The 12354-nt window shown below is 40.5% G+C and overlaps 1 long non-coding RNA gene across 1 annotated transcript in view; it reads right to left on the bottom strand.

The window, feature by feature from the left end:
• LOC309383236 overlaps positions 1 to 12354 on the bottom strand; it is a 43810-nt gene that overhangs the window by 30639 nt on the left and 817 nt on the right. The window contains exons 2-3 of the long non-coding RNA XR_014173800.1: positions 6115 to 6475; positions 1421 to 1671 (exon numbers count right to left, since the gene is read on the bottom strand). This is a non-coding gene — a long non-coding RNA (uncharacterized lncRNA). The remainder of the gene's footprint in view (positions 1 to 1420; positions 1672 to 6114; positions 6476 to 12354) is intronic.

The raw sequence follows: 12354 nt of genomic DNA, 5'->3' as shown, positions 1-12354 counted from the left end.
CGTGGCTCTGCCTGCAATCAAACTACTCTTGGGGAGGGAGAGCACAAGCAAGCCAGGGTCCTTCCCTCCAGCCTTTGCCCAAAGCCCTGCACAGCACCAGGAGGATGAAGTTTGAATTCCTCCCCCTCCCTCCAACCCACACATACCTTTTCCAGCTTTTTTTAACAGTTAAGCAGAGTCATCCACGGTGAGGCAGTAACTAGCTCAGCTTTTTCCTTTTACTTTTTTTTTTCCATGATGAGAGTGGTGAGGCTATGCCTCACTTGCCTCACCTGACTGCACGTCACTGCTGCTATCATGTCTCCCCTAGTCCTTCTTTCTCTTAAACTAAATATACCCAGTTCTTGCAACCGTTCTTCATATGTTTTAGTCTCCAGTCCCCTAATCATCTTTGTTGCTCTTCTCTGCACTCTTTCTAGAGTCTCCACATCTTTTTTACATCGTGGCGACCAGAACTGAATGCAGTATTCCAAGTGTGGCCTTATCAAGGCATTATAAAGTGGTATTAACACTTCACGTGATCTTGATTCTATCCCTCTGTTGATGCAGCCTAGAACTGTGTTGGCTCTTTTGGCAGCTGCTGCACACGGCTGGCTCATATTTGATGTATCAATTGATGTATTTGATGTATGTATAGATGTATCAAGGTGCTGAACCTACACAATATGAAATAAGCAATTTCATATTGTGTAGGTTCAGGACCTTGATACATCTATAAAAATAATAAAGGTGGGATACCAATAATAAAACAAAAGTAAAAATACATAAATTTAATAAATAGATAAATTAATAAATAAATAAAATGACTACTGGATAACACCAAAGAAATACAGAGAATTCTAAATCTTTGGTGCTCTCTAGTGTTCACCCGGATTTCCGAAGCCTTCGTTGGTTTGTTGGGTTTATACTCTACCCTAGTCAATATACACTCAGCAACTTACAATGAATACAATAAAATAACAATTTAAATAATATAGGGAATCAGTGTTAAGTGCGATAACTAAATAAGAGTGAGTGAAATAAAGAGGTGCAAGAATTTCAATGAATCACTTTTCAAATGAACTAATTTTAGTTTGCGTGATCATGAAAATGCTTTCTGAATTAGTCATTTTTAATAGTTTCCTAAAGGTCAGGGTGGGAGGGAGGGAACAGGTCCCATTTTTCAATGGGACCTGCTCCAAAGCAATGGTGCTGCTAAAAAGTAGTATAGCATTCCCTGCCTTCTACAGTATAGAATCACTCTTGGATGTTTTCCTACAAAATCTGATAAATTGAGACAATTTATTAGGGAGAAGCCATGACTCAAAGGGGATTATGGTTCAATATCAGCATTTTAAACCATGCATGGAAAATCAACAATCAGTGCAGAGCCTGCAGCATGGAGATTACATGTTCCAAATGTTGGGAACTAGTAACTTACCTGATCCAATATAATCTGGATCAATGGTAGTTTCCAAGTATTCTTCAAATGTAGTCCCATGTAAAGTCCAACCAAGTGGTGATGGCACTTGAATGAATTACTGTAGCTAGGTCCTCTTGCACCAAGTAGAGTTGAAAAAGGTGCACCAGCTAAAGCTGGGCAAATGTTCTCCAAGTTATGTCCTTTACCTGCCATTCAAACAGGAGCAAATGGAGCACCCAATTGTGAACATGGTCTTTCAAGGTCAGTGCCTGTCAATCAATACATAACCTTAGTGTCAGCAGAGATCCCCATTATATAAACATAAATGTTTCTATCTTATTAGGTTTCCGTGCTCATCCGTTCTCTTCCATCCAGACCTTTCCATCTTTCAAGCACAGAGACAGGATGTTGACAGCAACTCCCTTATGGTATGGGGTGATGAGATAAACTTGGGCGTCATAAACCTTTTGATGATGCCACACCCCAAAGTTTTGGATGACTTTATCCAATGGTTTCATATGGTTACATCCGCCAGCTGTATATTGGGACAGTAACATCATTTAGCTGTCACAGCATCAAAGGAACAGATCAATTCCTTCTTGCCAAAGTAGCCCTTTTTCTTTGAAAAGCAATTCTTTCTTGGGGGAGGGATGAGAATTATGCATTAAGGAAGCCATTCTGAGGGAGGGGGGGAGATATTGCTCAGAAAACAAACGGACTCACAATGTCCCTGGATTCATTTTATCAGCAAATCTTTAGTACAGACTCTGTTGGTAATACTTTGTATGGGACCAAAAGTACCAGTTACTGGAGGAAAGAGAAGGAAAGGGAGAGATAGCAAGTCTAATAGCTCATTCGGTCTTGTGTTTCACATCACAATCATATATTTACAAGTAGTGAGTTTAAGGAGGCTTATTTCCAAATATATGAACATAGTCTGAAAATTCATATAAATTGAAGCTTTGCATATATGGACCAGCTAATTGTCCAGAAACCAACGTGTTTGTAGACTTCACTTCATATCACTGTGGAGAATTTTGGGGCTTTATTGATAGTTTGTACTATGTATTATGTTAATATTTTGAAATATCTATGCCTTTCAGTTACTATCCTGTTACAAATAAATAAAGTTTTTACATTAAGAGAGGCAATATGTGTTGTAGTGGTAAGTACTATAGAAAGCAATAGGGAGATATTTCTTCCTTGCTTGCTCAGTACATTTCCAGTGGGATGGGGCATATGCTCGTTCATGTAGATTTGATGGGTTTATGTCCTGATCCGATAGAGGTAATGATTGATTTGTTTAAAGGGCTAAAAATTGGGAATAGAACTGGCCCAACCTTCTAGACCTCAAAAGTACTTGAAATAAGTGGTCCCTTGCCTAGTTGTCACCACAATCCAGGCATTTCCTATATGAAACTGATGAGGGGGTGACCAATTACCTCACATATACCCTGTTTCCCTGAAAATAAGACCTCCCTGGATAATAAGCCCAATCGGGCTTTTGAGCGCATGCGCTAAAATAAGCCCTCCCCCCACAAAAATAAGCCCTCCCTTAAAATATTGCAACACAGCAGCAGCCATGAGGTGACCACGCTCGCCACTTCCTGCACTGCAAAAATAATAAGAGCACCCTGAAAATAAGGCCAGGCACTTATTTCAGGGGTCAAAAGAAAAGAAGGCCCTGTCTTATTTTTGGGAAACATGGTATGTTAACAACATTTTCTCCCACAACTTCCCACAGATCTTCCCAAAGTCTTGAATTGCCCTTTAATGTGATGTTGCTTTTTAAAAAATAAATAAATAAGTAAGTAATCCAACGTTGTCAATAGCCATAGAATTTCCAAGTTGGCCGTATTAATATGAAGACTGTCTAGTTGGCAATATTCAGAACAAGTAAAGAAATGGTGATTGATGTATGGGAAGGTAGTCCTTTTCTGATTCATGGTGATTGACAGTTCTTTTCTCTGTTTCTTACAGGAAGGGCTCTGGCATGTGGAGGAGAGGCAGCAGCATTGTGGAGAAGAGTGGAGAGTCAGCCTTCAAAGGAACAGAAACAGAGGAGCAGAAAACAAGTTCCAGTTTACCTGTACACAGTGGGGAGACTTCGACTGTTGTTTGCTCAAAACTTTATTTTCGTTCAGTCATTTTTACTTGGCATCTTTCAATGTGACATGAAGTCAGGATATCATTGTTCATAGGCTAGCTATTGAGATGCAAAAGGTATAATGCTGATCTCGTTCCCGGGCATTATTTTTACTTTTGCTTGTTTTTTGGTATGCTGCTCATATGAACACCAACAAATCCCTCCATTGACTCATGCTGAACTCATACTTTAATATATAGATATACATATTCAGCACAGTCCATTCATCTTATATGAGCAGCTTTGTAATAACTGTTTGAGCGTGGTATAATAAATATCTTGCTGAGCTCAAACTAAAAAATTGAACCAGATCCCAGAGGTGGGGTGGAATGGGGGAAATGCTGTAACCAGTTATTTCCTGGTTTATAAGCTTCCTTCTTTCCTAGGCATTCCTTCCTAGCAGAAGACTTTTGAGTAGGATGATCTGACTATATTTGCCTGATTCTGTCCTGGACCCTTTGGCCCAAATCAACTGAAGGATCCCAGTTCAAAAGATAGTTTAAGCCTTCAACTAAATAGAAACTTTTCTCTGGTTCACCATGATTTTCACACAGGGCTTTCTCTCTCACATTTCATTCAGTCCCCTCAATGTCCACATCCTCCTCATATGATAGTTATGTGAATCAGCCAACTTAACCGGGTTTTTAGGTCAGCTACCCGTGTGTGTGGCTGTAGCAGATGACTTTCCTAAAAATCACCATTGCACCCGATCCCACTGTATCAGTATCAGAATCAACTTCTTTCGTTGTAATAGATTTGTCTAAGGCAATGGTTTTTTTCTCAACTTCAACAACCTTAAGGTGTGGACTTCAACTCCCAGAATTCCTCAGCTTGCTCTAAAGCAACCTTTCCCTGCTGTCGTTTCCAAGTGTTCTGTGGTACAACTGCCAGAAATCCAAGCCTGCAACCAAGTTGCCTAGGCATTTGAAGTCCTAATACATCCAAAGGATCCCTGATTAAGGAAGGCTGCCATAACCAATTCTGGGAATTAAATTTAGGATAACCTGAACCTTTTCAAGGTTCCCTGCCATATCCCATTTAATCTCTCTCTCTGTCCCTAGTCAATGGCCTGGTTTACACAGAGAACTAAGACAGAACATTCTTCGTTGGTTGGTTTTTGACACCGCGTGACATATGGACTTTTTTCAACTGGGCTTTCTTGTCTTTTCTTTGAAGACTTTTCAATTCTCATCCAAGAAGCTCCTTCAGCTCTGCCTGGATACTGGGGAATGGAAGGTTTTATATTCCTTGCAGACAGCTGGCCATTTGCATTGTTTTAGAGAGTTGTTGAGGCCACTTAAGAGATTTATGTGTTCTCGGGATCACCTGAGTAGATACCTAACCTAGAATCTCCATATGAACACGGCATATGAACCTTATGTCTTAGCAGTGCATGTGGACTCTGACTTGTTCAATAATACTGACATCCAGGTTTACTTGTTTTATATAGGGATGCAGCCCATCGCTTTTACTTCCATGATAGAAATGGAAGAAAAAGCGATGGGCTACATCTCTATAGAAAACATGTAAACTTCTCTCTCCTCCATTATAGAAATGGAAGTTCCTAGCGCTCCAAGAGGAAAGACAGTGACACTGAGTCAATTCAGACCTGCAGTGTAAGTAACATCACAGCCATGGTCCAAAACACAGCTCTATGCACATAAGCTTGGCCTGCTAAGCGATCATATTTCTCCTTAGCCAAACACCGATTTATAAACATTATGGTTTAGGAGGCTTAAATTAAAAAAAAAGAAAAGAAGTCGCAGTGAGGAAAACAGCTATAGATGCCACCATCAGTAACAAATAATTATTGAACCCTGCTCTTCATTTTTCTTTTCTACACTTGCAGATTCCTCTCCTTTGGAAACTGTTTGAACAATGGCATAATGTCCTTTGAACTCATTGCATCTCTTTCCCAAATTTGCCTATTGTTTTTCATTCATCAATCCAAATTTATTCTCAGGCTGAATATAAATACATTTGGCAAGCTTCCTGAAACAAAGACCTTACCCATTTGAGGTTGCAATCGACAGTATATAATTTCCAAATGGTTACCTGTCTTGAATCTGTCAATCTGTCCAATCTAACTATGGATTTAGAACTTAGAAAGGCTCAGCTATAGCAAAAGTGAATGCAGAGCTACTGAGGATTTGATTGTTGATAATATGAGAAAATGAGGATTTGATTGTTGATAATATGAGAAAAGTGCATCAGCATATACAGGAGTGCATATTATACTGTGAAATTAGGGTATCTGGAAAGTTTCTAAGTCTCAGCAGGGCTTCTAACGCAAAGTCTATTGCTGCTGATATCTTAACCAGCGCTGCCTTTCAGGGTCTGAAAAATGCTACAAAAACCTCTGTGCCATTTTTTTCCTTCTCTTCCTTGCTCCCCCATTTCGTTTAACAAATGTGATAGCTGGGGGCGGGCGGGGGGGGAGAGAAGAAACAAGTTTCTCGTTCGTTTTGAAGGGTTGCTGCGTCTCTGCTTGAAGTTGGCTTCATAGATTACCTGTGCTATAGTTAGCTTCTACGTCACCCTCCATCTTTCGTGGCACAATGCTCACCTCTCGCTGTGTTGATGGAGGAAGCTGCTGAGGATGCTGCGATCCAAGAGCTTCCGAGGACCAAGCCTAGAGCAGAGAGAGAAAGGAGAGGCTGCCAAACAGCCGGAATGGAGCTGCAGCCCCTGCAGCTGCCATCTGCTTCTTGTCAAGTTGTTGTGAAGTGCTTGTTCCTGATGACGGAGGTTGTTGGACAACAGTGTGAGGATGCGGTTATGACAGATGCTCTGTTTACCATACTTCAAGCCCTAGTCAGGCTGACACAGGATGTTAGCTTTTCCCTGGAAAAAAAAAACTGTTGCTTGATCTTATGTTCACCTCTTCATTTGGCGCATGCAATCGAATCCTCTATTTCTGGGTCCATCTGTACGTAGAAAAGTCAAAGAAACTGAAGTGAATTCCCAGGTCATGGTTGTCTCTCTCAGTCGGCCTCACCCAAGAGATGAGAAGATTGTAACATTAATTCCCTCAGCGCCTCCTGGGTCTGACCTGTATATGGAATTACATCTATTCCTTGCTTCCAAACGCAATGTGTATTATTGGAACATATAGGTCAGGGAATAGCTAAACCATAGTTTTGTTTATATGGCTATGGAATTCAACTTTAAGCAGACAAACATCAAGCTGATTATCTCACATCTGACTTATTTCAGCATTGCCAAGCACAGCTAACCTAACATTCGCATAGTGGCTGAAATGTTTCTTTAAGCACGCTGTTCGATCAGCCACTACACTTACTCTGAGTGCAGCTACAATTTGTTTCCACTTTATGAAGGCCAGGAAGAGTCTAGGTAGAAAATGCATATATAACTTTATCATACGCCAAAAGCAACGCTTTTGCAATCACAACTGCAAAAAATCATAAACACCACCAAAACTGATACCGAAAAGGAAAGAAGCCTACATCCTTGTTACCGCCTGCCTTGGCAGAATTTCTACCGATCTCAATTTCAGTGTTGAGAAATACTCACAAGATCAAAAGCAATCTCTGTTTATTCTGAGCATCAGCAACGCCTGGCCAAACATCCTGTTATTGTTGGGTACATGCTCATAAAATGGGATGGTTGTAGAGCAACAGATTTAGAGAACTTTCCCAACTATTATCTGCCTTCCATATAGTTTTCTTCAATTATATTTATTTATTTATTGAATTTTTTTAAAAAACAAGGAGACAATTGTAGCTACCATTAGAGGGTTAGGCTTAGTAAAGTTTCTCAAGATCATCCATGGTTTCCTGGCTAGAAGAAGATCTGAATATGGGTCTTCTTGAACTAAATTACATATGCTAATCATTCTGACACCGCACTGTTATTTTTAAAGTGAGACAACTTTCTGTAAATGCATCTGAAATGTGCCTTGGCACCTATACAGATACGGCCTTGGCCAATAAGCACTTTCCGTACTTCTAATTTTGTCATCCAACTTCCTACAAGGAAAATCCTGAAAAAATGTCCAATCATTGTATTAAAAACGTATTTCTTATAGCAAAAGCCCCATAAAAACCCTCTATTTCAACTCTGATTTTTAACAGTGCATGTGATTGGTGCCTGCTTTGAATAACTGGTCTGGAGTATCCTTTGCAAAATTCAGGTCTTCCTGGGAAGATGCTCAGGAAGCAACTTGATTTGGGAGGGGGGGAAGGTAGTATTAAAAAAAAAAAGTACTAGAAAATTAAGGTCGCTCCAAATCCTCTTATTTCTCTTCTCGGTGACTTCCTAACCTCTCCGCGACAGCTCTTGTGAGAGAAAGAGGCTTCCAGGATGGACCGTTTTATGACTTCGATGTCTCCCAGCCCAAGGTGCAGTGCTGCATCTCTGGTCAGTTGTGAGTCTGAGATGAAGCACTGTAGCTCAGGAAGGGGGAAACAAAGCCACAGAAAGAAAAGGACCGAGTCAAGCAACCAGAGGTAAGAATCCGGGCAGGTATGATCCAGGAGGTGACAATTCCACAAGGTTGAAGAACAGCGTGGAGAAAATGACAGATTGCAGAGAATGCTACAAATACCGAAACCCATTCTGTCTGGGCAGGCATCATGGGGGAGGTACCGCAAGGCAATTGGCCTTCTGGTTTGGGAGGAAGTGAAGTTCACCCAAACGGAATCTTGTTCTGAACGGAGCCAAGGAGGGTTTCTCAAATCATTCATATTTTGAAAAAGAAATCTCAGTCTGGGAATCAGTGGCCTCTTACGTTCAGACCAAATAACCTTCTCACTGCTGCCACCCAGTGGAAATAGACACTGAAGGAAACACCTATTGTGCAGCAGAGGGGAAGGAGTGAATTAAGAGAAAATTCCAGATCGGAGCCCAATCTCACTATGTCCTCGGGGTCCAGTTTTCCCAGGAATCCCTTAGAAGATAAGATGGGGATTCCTGGAAATACTGTTCTTGGGGTCATGGCTTAGCAACCGATACAACTGTTCTCTTTCATCACATCAGAGGGAGCCGTACAAGCAACCAGAGTGTCAATGGGAATAGAAAAACAAGATCTTTGAAAGACCTTTGACACACATCCATTTTTATTTTCTTAGCTTTCCAAAGGTTAACAAACCTGATCAAAAATTGTACTGGGATCCTCTCAAACCTATAATTTCTTTTGGAGGTTAAGGCCGCAGACTCTGAATGAAGTACTTCTGATTTCATTTTATTTACATTTTAACTGGAAATAAAACTACCATTTAAATTACATTTTATTTTGAGGTGTTGAACTGGCTTGCCCTCCTATTTTTAATAATTTCACCTTCTTTCACCTTAAACATTACAATGTGGTAACTGAGGAGGCAATGGCTGTTGTTTTTGAAGGCCACTTGTCATCTGGGGTTCAACCTACGGTATGTACCTCTGACCTAAATTAAGAAACGTAGCTTCCTAAGAGATCAGAGCTAGAGAAAGACCTTTCTTAGCAGGTGCCACTCACGTTTTATTTAGATTTTATAACTCTTTCACTAACAAAAATAAGCTAGTACAGATAAGGGAACCAAAGAGGAATATCGTGACTGTGGAATCCTTGTGTTTTCGGAGCTTGGTTGTTAGTAGCTAGCTCTGCTGACTTGTTTGGGGCCCACATATTTGGGATATGTACATGAAACCATGGGGCTGCTTAATGCCCTGAAACCCCTCCCCTCTACCTTTTTAACTGTGAATTTTAATTAGTTTATTTTTGTTTTTAACTATATATATATATATATGCTGTGTGGTCGTTTTTCTATCTCAATAGCTTCTCTGATTATTCTGTTGTTAAAGTGTAGCTTCAGAGAAGCTATTGAGATAGAAAAACGACCACACAGCATGAATAAACGAGATGATACCTCCCGCCTACCAGCCATTTGGAAACCCGCCCTCACTGACAAACGAGCCCCTAACACAAAGAATGATACCAGACCCACACTCGCGAAAACCACACAGGATGTCACTATCACACATCCACGCAAAAAGCAAGCCCAAACCCACACCGATAAAGACCACAAACCAGAAGCCGGACCACAAACCAGAAGCCAGACCACAGCTGCATTATTAGCCACTTTAAACCCTTCAGATCCATACATTAAGCAAACTGATGCCCACCACGGAGATGTGGCACGACCACAAACGCGAAGCCAAACAACAGTAAAGCAGCTCACCAGCTCAAATCCCTCTGCAACTCAGACTAACACAAGCACAACCAGGCCCCCACCCAAACAGAACACGCCCCCATCCAATCAGAGCACAGCCAAACTCCCATCCAATCAGAACACAGCCAAGCCCCCTACCAATCAGAATACACCTCCACCCAATCAGAATGCAGCCAAGCTCCCACCCAATCAGCACAAACCCCCACTGGCAGTTAAAAGGAGGAACCGGCTGAGATCTCACATTGCTCCTGGAAGCACCAAGCCGGAAGCACCAGCCTGAAGATGATGAATGAGACTTCATCGAAACGTCGTGACGATACTTCCAATTCTACGCGGGAGAAAACCCGAACAACCAAAGACATACATACAAACACCCGCGAAAACCTCAGAAAACATTATATATATATATATATATGTGTGTGTGTGTGTGTGTGTGTGTGTGTGTGTGTGTGTGTTACAACCCCTGGTATGCCTAAATAGATCTATACTAGTCTCCCTTTATTTATTTATCAGTATAAATACAACATATATATATATATATATATATATATATATATATATATATATATATATATATATATATATATATATATATATATATACACACACACATATACATACATACATACATACATACACATACACACATACATACATACATACAATCTAATCTTTTATGCTTTCATGCCTACTTGTATACCACCCAAGGTCATTCCATGAGGGAGATGGGCCCCCAATAATATCATAGTTCTTGACTTAACTTGGAGAAGAATTTCACACATCTATACATTCAGATATTGGTGTCCTAATCTAGCTCAACAAATGAAAGATTGCTTTGGGGATTCCAAGGAATCGTATGGAACAGCCTTTTCGGTATTTTACAGTATGTCTGTGGTTGAATCTTACTATTGAAATTCTTCCTCTTGTTCTCAACAGTCCCATCATTGCCATTAATGGATAATAGGCAGCACCTAATCCCTTCCGTGAAGGTTTCTGTGTCAATAAAGCTTAAAACTTGTTTTTTTTAAAAAAAAACTACGATTATGAGTCAACTTGCTTCACAATTATTCATTTGAACTGAATTGATATGGGAAAAAAAAAATGTTGCACATTTTGGCCTTGCAATGAAACAAACGAATAAAAAGTGTACGTGTGTGTGTGTGTGTAGTTGTGCGCTAGATGTATCCGAATGGTCCCGATGAGTTGTTACAAAACAGAGAGCCAGATAAGACCAGCAAGTCTCTGCTGACAAGGCAATTCACACCACTGACTCAGCACCAACAGCTGTGCGTGCGTGTGTGTGTGTGTGTGTAGCCATTCAGACTTTGATAGAAGGATTATATGCCTCATTTGAAGGAAAACATACTGCTCTTTATGAACTGGTCAGTGGGGATCAACCCTCTGCAATTGAATCAGATGAGCATCAGACCTGATTGGTCTAATGACAAACCTAACTTCATAATAGCCTTCATGAGTATCATAGTGAGTTCTTAATTAAGAAATAAATATTGTGCATTTTCCAATGCCAGGATTCGCAAAGGAGAGCTTATTATTATTATTTTTTAAAGATACTAATTTTGTGCCGGGTGTGGTTGCACAAGCCAGCCTGTATACACACAGTTTATGTGTAAGGCACACAAAGGGATGGTGCACAGGTTCTACTGACTATTCTAGATTGCCTCCATTTCACATGTTCTGTCTCCTCCATCTTGTTTCATGAATCCCGACTCCATCCAACATATAACTAAAAAGCAGCTGGACAAAATTAAAACCCGGCTTTGCAAGTTACTTTTGCTTGAACACAAAATCTCACTTCCTTTAAAAACAGGTTTGGATAAATTGGGAAGAACAAATATTAAGCACTATCTAGGTCAGGGGTGTCAAACTCATATTGTCATGGCGGCATCACATAACGTATTGAGACTTCCCCCCCCTTCACTAAACTAGGCATGGGTGTGGCCAGTGCGTGACGCTTCCGGCCCACGGGCTGGGAGTTTGACAGCCCTAACCTAGGTGATATATTTTCTCACTAATGATAGTCACACAACCCCGAATCAGAAACAAGCCCACCCTCTTTCAGCTTAGTGCGTTGTTCAAATCCAACACAAAATATTGATTTAATTGAAGAAATAGAATAAGGGTGCAAGTTGTACAGAAGTAGAAATTGTACACTGCCCAGAGTTGCCTTTGGTGAGCCAGGTAGGTGTATGGATTTGCTACAAAAATAAATAGCTTACAGATGATAATTACTTTAGTTTGTGGATCTTTCACATCCATAGATCAGGTGACTCCTCAGTAAATGTACCAACAAGACACAAATATTCGCCTAGCCAATGTAAGATGAGTAGAAAAAAGAACACATCCAATTGAAAACCAATGTGGAGCAATGGATTAGAAACCTCTAGAGCAGTTTAGCATTATTCCATTCTCAAAGCCTAGCCTCCCTTTCCTTCAACCAAAAGGGTGGTTAGACAAGCGTAATACAGAATCCCTTCCCATGACTTTGACGCTCTATTGACGCTCTAGCTATTGATTAAGACTCAAATTCATTCATAACAATAACTCAGGGTGGCTACATTCATGTACCTTTGCTCATTAAAACGTAAACCATTTTAGCACAACATGTGAATCCAATC

This window comes from Natrix helvetica, assembly GCF_964273705.1.
Source record: "Natrix helvetica genome assembly, chromosome: 1".
Classification (NCBI taxonomy): Eukaryota; Metazoa; Chordata; class Lepidosauria; order Squamata; family Natricidae; genus Natrix; species Natrix helvetica.
Note: the sequence above shows the minus strand (reverse complement) of the source record. Positions and strands in the feature narration are given on the sequence as shown.